The following is an 8,483-nucleotide window of genomic DNA, read 5'->3' on the forward strand; positions in this document are numbered from 1 at the left end:
CCCTCCTCATCTTCCTCCTCCTCCTCCCCCTACAGTAAGAACTTTCACCAATTTGTACCCTGTTGATCATATATGGGGTAGCTCCTAAGGTGACTTTTGCATCTTTGCATCTGTGCTGCGTCGTCTATGTATTGTTAAAATTGGGAATTGTTCGGTTAGAACGTAAAACCTGAATGAGGTGGGGATAATAAAATGCGTTGATGAAGTTTCGCGTTATATTTCGTCGGCATCAATGCGTTGGTGTGTATAATAGGATGGTTACAATGCAAAACATGAGGTATTTTAAACCGCAGGTGACCAAATGAAGTTTTCGCCACTCCCGTAATACCTCGCTGTGATTTTTTTTTTTCGAATTCGTTATAGACCTTGTCAAATGGGTATCTACTATTGCTTGAAGATAAAGAACTGCCGGTATGTGTTTCGGAAGCATGGCAGCTGATATGGTTAGTATTTGGTGGAAACTGTGGTCAAATGCTGAGGCACTCGTTCTAATTCAATTGAATAGATTTTCCACGTCTTATTGGGGTTCACGTCGAGACTGTAAGTAATCTTGCAGCTTGTGGTAAATAAGTATATATATATATATATATATTATATATATTTGTGTGTGTATGCGTGTGTAAATCTGATGTATTTTAATTGCTTTATCTGCTTTCTTACAGAGGTTGGAGCACCATCAAAATAACTTCTTTCTTGAGCCAAAAAATCTTGTTGGGACGAAGGTATGCTAAAACAGCGCGACGTTAGTATTTGGTGGAAACTGTGGTCAAATGCTGAGGCACTCGTTCTAATTCAATGGAATAGATTTTCCACGTTTTATTGGGGTTCACGTCGAGACTGTAAGTAATCTTGCAGCTTGTGGTAACTAAGTATATATATATATATATATATATATATATATATATATATATATATATATATATATATATATATATATATATATATATATATATATATATGTATATATGTTTGTGTGTGTATGCGTGTGTAAATCTGATGTATTTTAATTGCTTTATCTGCTTTCTTACAGAGGTTGGAGCACCATCAAAATAACTTCTTTCTTGAGCCAAAAAATCTTGTTGGGACGAAGGTATGCTAAAACAGCGCGACGTTAGTATTTGGTGGAAACTGTGGTCAAATGCTGAGGCACTCGTTCCAGTTCAATGGAATAGATTTTCCCCGTTTTATTGGGGTTCACGTCGAGACTGTAAGTAATCTTGCAGCTTGTGGTAACTAAGTATATATATATATATATATATATATATATATATATATATATATATATATATATATATATATATATATATATATATATGCTTGTGCGTGTATGCGTGTGTAAATCTGATGTATTTTAATTGCTTTATCTGCTTTCTTACAGAGGTTGGAGCACCATCAAAATAACTTCTTTCTTGAGCCAAAAAATCTTGTTGGGACGAAGATATGCTAAAACAGCGCGACGCAGCACACCTTTCCTTTGGGACACGTCCAACGCACATTTTTGCTAGTAAAGCACCGCTCTTCGTCTACACATTTCCCTCCTTTATGTTAGCAGTCATTGAGCCCACCTGCATAGAGCAATCGAATAAATATTGAGTGCATAATTTACTCTTGAAGAAATTTAAAATGTTGCTGAAAAATTGAAAGGTACGCATGAGCGAGGACACTATTTTATCGCGATATATTTAGCAAAATATTTCATCGCGTAAACGTTGTAGCGATAACAAAGCACGCAGACTTTTGTAATGCTTGAGTAGGCCTACAGTAGAATGTGTGTTTTTAAGATTTGTGTACTCTAGAGTTTCACTAACAGGAGCCATCTACTAGTACCTAGCAAGAGCTGCGGCGCGCGATAGGAGGATACTTATAGCGCTCTGCAACACCGATCATGATTCGGAGGCGGCTCGCGTGGGCCTCTCGGTGACGAAGATTGCATTTGAGCTTCAAATACACGGACACAACTCACGAAAATTGCAGCAGACGCCGCTTAAAGGCTTTTATGCCAATAGCGTCGACAGGTTACACAAGGGTAATGTGATACGCCCAAGTTACCCCCCTTATCGGCCACCGTTTTCACTCAAGAAGGTCTAAATGAGTATTCATGGCGTAACGCGAAGGCGCGGAGTCGTGAGGAGTGTGATATATATATATATATATATATATATATATATATATATATATATATATATATATATATATATATATATATATATACACGAATGAAAGACGCTAACAGTCGGCGAGGCCAAGGAGAGCATTGGGGATTGTACTTTGTGTCATTTTAAATATTTACTTCAATAATCACATAAATTAGTAATGTATTCTGTTTAGGGGAAAGATAAACACAAAGTAGAAGGAAAAACAACTTGCCGATGGTGGGACACCCACAACCTCCGAATATCGCGTCCGGTGCTCTTCCAACTGAGCTACATCGGCCGCTGTCCCGCCTGTTACTTTCTTGGGTATTAATGTTGTTTGTATACGAACCTTGACAGTGTTCACCAGCGCCACCCTCAACCATAGCGAGCGTCCTGCGTTACGAACAGCGTCACGTAGAACGTGGTCATAAATACATAAATATATATATATATATATATATATATATATATATATATATATATATATATATATATATATATATATATATACCTATATATGACGTCACACTAGAATTCTACGTTCCAGCATGAACTATGATTGCCAGTAAAAACACCATACTAAGCCTTATCAGGCTTGAGTAGGCTTAGCAAAGCTAATATATCTAAGTAATCCTATTTGCAGCTATATCACTAACAGCGTTCGCACAGAAGACTAGCGTTTAGCTATGGCTAAAGCACAAGTTTTATTTTCCAGCGCTTGCTCGAGGTAGGCATGAGAGCCATCCCGGCAAATTGTAGAATGCATGTGATAATGATTCTGCAGTAAAGAGAGGGCGGCAAGCGCTTTGTTAGGAAGGCTTCCATATAAAGAAGTAACTAGATCAAGGTGCACTGTTTAAGGTTTCAATACTCCATTGAAGCAATGAAATTAGAGAACACAAGAAGGCCATTAGAAGGAACATCGAATGTATATACTTTGTAATATTCGCCTACTGTAGATATGTGCGAAAAATGTTCAGGTTATAATAGAAATGCTTAGCAGAACTCGCTTCCTTGGAGTTCTAGAAGAATATTTTAGAATGACCTTTCCGTGTGAAGACTGGAATCCTAACTCCTGAACGTATGTTGTCGCCTAGACTGCTTCATTTCAATTATCGTTAACAAGTGCTTTAAAATTCAAATACTTTTGCCAAACAATCAGTAGCAAACTCACGCTTCTCCTAAAATCTTGTATGTTGTGATTCATATTAAAAAAAAAATTGTTATTACATTTTTGAGCATTCCTTGCCTTCATTGCGTCTTTTTATTTACTTCTACCCTGCACTGAAATGCTTATTTGTCACTGCATCAGCGCGCTAAATGGCGGAACAACTGCTTGTTGTCAAGCCCAGCTGCTTTCTAAGCATTATTGTCATAAGAATGAAGCGCTTAAGGCATTAACTCTGAAGGACAACAATGCGATGCCATTTCCAAAGACGCCATTTGCAGGGCACCCAATTACAATGTACATGCTTAGAATGAAATTTGTGTGATATTTCTAGTTTTCCAAATGCGAAGAGCACCTTAGCCCCTTCTGGAGTGGGGAGGGGGCGTAATGGGAATGGGAAATGGGAACGCATGTCACAAGCGTTCTGAATTTCGGGAAGGTGAAAACGGTAATAGTATCCCTCAAAATGAAAAAAAGGACATATAGGTTGCGTGATCATGTAAACTATATAATCACGTGATTACGTAACACCATGGATCATAAGCTAACTCTTTATCTAGTTGCGCTTTAAAAGGCGTGCGCAATGCTTTTGAGGTTTGTTGATCGAATGTAATTTTTGCCTTACTTGCCTGTGCCACCATAGTCCTCTAATTCCTACAAGAAAAGTGTCCATGCTTTTTTCAACAAAGTAAATATTGTCCTAAAGTAAAATTATTATAAGTTTATTTCATTTGTAACTATATTGTTTATAGTGGAAATGAATAGCCCGACGCATTTGTAAAAATTATATTCAGAACTGGATATCGCAGAAATAGCTCTGCAACATTGAAATAACTCAGCCAGAATACACATTTGTGAAGCCGGCATCTTGAAGCAAATCCAGCTTTGCAGGTCTTCTTGTATTATAAAAGAACTGCAAAATATGTTCAGGTACTCCTAGAACATTTTGATAGGAATGGTCCAAGCTTCCTACATGAAGTAACATTTGCATTAAATTGTTTCTTCCTGTCGCACTCTTGTAGTGGAAAATAACAATGGTAACTATTGGTAGGCATTCCTATTAAAAATGCAACGAAGCTTTGGGATATTACAGAGTTTTTTGGCGAACTCACAGAAACTGCCTCAGCATTAAGTGCTAAAAAACTTAGCTTTTGAATACCTCGGCGCTTACAAAGAATAATTAGTACTACCGTTGATACCCTGTGGGGGATTTATTATACATCGATAATATTACAGGTAAAAGCAATATTTAAGCGAATACACTGACGCGTGGCAGGGAGGGTGGGGGGACACCAGCTCGGGCGCATGTGGCTCTTAGAAGAACTGGAGATACGACCCGTTGCAGTCACGGCAATTCATGCGTTCCCATTTCAGATGGTAATGATATTGGGAACAGGGACTTAAATTCTAGAAGTGGAATAGGTAGAGGAGAGCACTTCGTCGTAGACTGCTACCGCACAAGGTTCAAAAGCAGATGGCTCAAAAGTGCGGTGGGGCATGCCCCCAAAGTTTAGAACACCCACACGAGCACGATCAGCTCACGTTGCTTCATGTTCGTGTGTTAACTTTCATGTTGATTTTACTTATACATGAATTTTATATTAACCTCGGTGCATATTAGAGCGTTGCTTCTGTAATGCAACTGCTACTACTTGCAACAGCCCTGCCAAATTTCATATGGCGCGTTTATTAAATTAACTGGCAAAGGCTACAAGCTTGCATTGTACAGGACCTGAGGATTTGTTGATTTGTACGTTGCATTATGGCTAATGTAATACAAATTATATTAACAAAAACCTTTCAAAATTTGTCCAAAATTTCTGGATGAGTTGAGCTGACATCTAATTACAAGGCAACGTACAATTAAAGGAAGCCGGATACTTACGTCTGGCATCGAGTAAGGCTGGGGCTCCTATATTTCCAGAAAATTAAAAGAACAACCTGTTGCACTCACGGTGCCTTATTTCTTGATCATAATTCCACAAACATAGCGACAAACGCTAAGAATATTTCCGTAATTGCAATAATCACAGAATACTTAACAAGCGTATTCATGTTAGCAAGCAGGGGTCAGCGAGTCGTATATATCAATCGCAATGTTAATAAAAAGGCAGAACGTCTCTCGTAACCACATCTGCCACTAATTTTACGAACTATTTTTCTCGAGATTAAGAAATTCACCCTTATAAATATGATTTGACATCTATTATAGTTATGGACTTAGATCTATTCACTAAATCTTACTTCTGCAATAGTGATTTCCGCTGACCTGGAACGCTTTGAAATAAACAGAAGGTTTGTCAAGTCAGAATCATGCAAAAATGAGTTTTAATGATATCTATAATGCCAAAATTTACTTCGAAAAAAGTATCATATAAAGTTTTAACGTTTTCTTTTCTTAAAACGTCTTATTTACAAAAGGAATAAAGCCGCGCTAGGCGTGTGTATATGCAATGCAATGTCTGTTTCTACCTCTACAGGGTTAGCTCATAAGACACACTATTGAAAGTTTCTCAAGTTATTCGCAGCATTTCAGTGATTTCAGAGACCTGAGGGATTGAAAACACTTTTTGCACTGACTCCACATTTGGTTGGTTGGTTGGTTTGTGGGGTTTAACGTCCCAAAGCGACTCAGGCTATGAGAGACGCCGTAGTGGAGGACTCCGGAAATTCCACCACCTGGGGTTCTTTAACGTGCACTGACATCGCACAGCACACGGGTACTTTGCTTTTCGCCTCCATATCACGCGTTAAAAAATACAGTTTATCATGGTGGATGCTGTCCCAATCAGCCAGAAAAATAAATTGGCGGCAGGAGGCCTCGCAGTTTGTGCGTAGGCTTGACAACACAGTTTGTATTTTGCTTTCACTCTTCAAAGAAACGGGTGTTAGAATAGAAAACACGACTCATGCTGCAAGCATTACAATATATGAGACATATAAGAGTGATACAGTGTGTTGCAGCGCAGATTTTAAATAATACTAAACGTAGTCGGTCCAAAGTACAAGAAAACTATGGTGTATACTTGAGCTCCGCCTTTAAGGGCATGATGTGATTGGGTAGGCTACACTCCACATAAACCCCCGCTTTAACCAACCCATATGAACGCGTGTGCATGGCCTAGCGATGCGTCTCTGGCTCAGAATTCGAGGGTCCTTGCACTATATTTCTGATATCAACCTCCCAAATGAAAGGAGAGACCAGAGTTGGTAGCTTATGCTGAAAGTAACGTCAAGCTAGCCTAGTAGTCAGTGTGCAGCCATGTCACCTGCCAACTTTCATTTGCAAGTGCCCAGCTGGTGAATTTTTGCTCTCAACTCTTTCACAGGCATTTAGCGCTTTCGGAATAAAAATATATGCAGGGACAAATTCACAGCCGCAGTAATGATAATATGCTGCAAAATTCCTCCAGTTATCCAGATAACTTCAAGCCCACCAAATAATCTTATCATTATGGCGTTGGGGGTTAGTGCGAACATGGATTTCGGTGCCCTGATTAAGACGATGCCATATCGGGTTTTGAAAAGAACAAAAATTGTAATGCAGAAAGAGGAGTGCCACGCTTCTTTTTATGAAGCCACAATATTTTGTGAAAGCACAAAAGATTTACAGGAAATTTCTTAAAGAAGAGGCATCCGGCGATAATGCTAGATAGCAGCGACACTATATATGCTTCAACTGCAAGAGACGTGGCCAGTTCATATACCGCCTTATGCCTCGCACCTTGGTGCCAAGGAAATGCCAGTCTATGTCACCGTACGGTTTTCATTTCAAGAGCGACGGAGCGGAATAACTTTATGCACATGACTGCAGAGCATGCGAATCGAATTGGAGCTGTTGACACTGCATCACGCAATCAGCGGATGTCGCTTCTCTACCGAGTTTTGCGGAAAAATTCGTTGGTGTGCTCGCACTGCAGTACATTATAAAAGGAGGTTTTCATTTTTTTGAGAAGCTGCCCTGACATTGGTTTGTTCCCGGCTTTGATATTACCATTAAGGTTGACTAAGCAACTGCAATATTATCAACGTTATAGACGAGTTGATTACATGAGAAATTAGACGAGTTTTGCAGCATATAGCTTCCGTCGAGGCGGAGAGTTTGTTCTTGCATATATTTTTAGTGGGAAAGCATTATTTGGATAGGTTGCCACAGGAAGTGTCCGCCAAACTTGTAGCCGGAAGTTGGTCCCCTCAAGACGGCATCACAGAATAATGTCACACTCAAATGCGGGATTAGAGTTCTAAGTGATGTTATGGACAACTTATCTATCATCAAATAGTCATAAGTCATTATTCATGCGACATGAAAGTGTCGAGTCATGTAGTTGAGAGCCCAATGTGTCACGAGTCGTGAGTCATGAGACACGAGTCAAAAAGTTCTGAGTGATCACAAGTGGCTAAGGAGGTGTAGAAATGACTAGTAGCACACCAGCGCTGATGCTTTAACATTTTCTCACTGCAGTTTCTGTAGTTATTTAAAAGTGTTTTTCTACTTCGAACACATTATTTCTCAAAAGTACTTTAAGTCTTCCCTGTAACAGCCTGTATATAAAAAGCAAAAAGAAAGCCAGATTATACTAACCCATCAAGAGGAAGAAGGAAAGGACAATGATGGCCGTAGCGGATGCCATGACAATGCTATGCGTTTCGTCGTCTAGCTGCTTTCCGTTTCTCACGATGCACGCTACTGGCTTGGCTCATTAAGAGAGGTCTTTTTTTAATTGCTTCGTCAGTGCTTGCACAGTGTAATTGTTACTTTTTCATTATTAAATAAAATACATCTTTTTCTTGGGATTCTACCGCATATAAGTTCTGAAAGCCAAGAGTTCGAAGACTATGCTCAATCAGCGTAGGCGCCGTCACAATGATGATTAAGGGCTCATGGAAAGATCGATGACTGGCAGCTACCATGCTGATAAAGTGATATTTTTATTTTAAATATAGGTACCAGATTTATGTGCATATGGTAGCAGATCCGTCCAGCGTCGTAGATGAGTTGGCGATGGCTGCTGAGCAAACGCAGGCGTAAAGAAACGTCCCTTGAAACAAGCGGAATCGCAGTTTATACTGTGAGACAAGTAATTTGAAGTGCCGAACAATTCTCACAAAGAATTCATTTAGACATTTTATCATGGGGTCATCTATGCATAAACGATCCTTAGCGCTTAGCAACGACT

The 8,483-nt window shown here is 39.3% G+C and overlaps 1 long non-coding RNA gene across 1 annotated transcript; it reads right to left on the bottom strand.

The window, feature by feature from the left end:
• Window positions 1-1,331: 1,331 nt before the first annotated feature.
• LOC146193303 (uncharacterized) lies at window positions 1,332-8,019 on the bottom strand. The gene is made up of 3 exons (XR_014706433.1): window positions 7,889-8,019; window positions 5,189-5,215; window positions 1,332-1,565 (listed from the first exon to the last, which is right to left on the bottom strand). It is a non-coding gene; the product is annotated as an uncharacterized LOC146193303 (long non-coding RNA).
• Between the last annotated feature and the right edge of the window lie 464 nt (window positions 8,020-8,483).

Source organism: Amblyomma maculatum, chromosome 4 (genome assembly GCF_055883805.1).
Source record: "Amblyomma maculatum isolate TAMU_Amacu chromosome 4, ASM5588380v1, whole genome shotgun sequence".
Taxonomy (NCBI): domain Eukaryota; kingdom Metazoa; phylum Arthropoda; class Arachnida; order Ixodida; family Ixodidae; genus Amblyomma; species Amblyomma maculatum.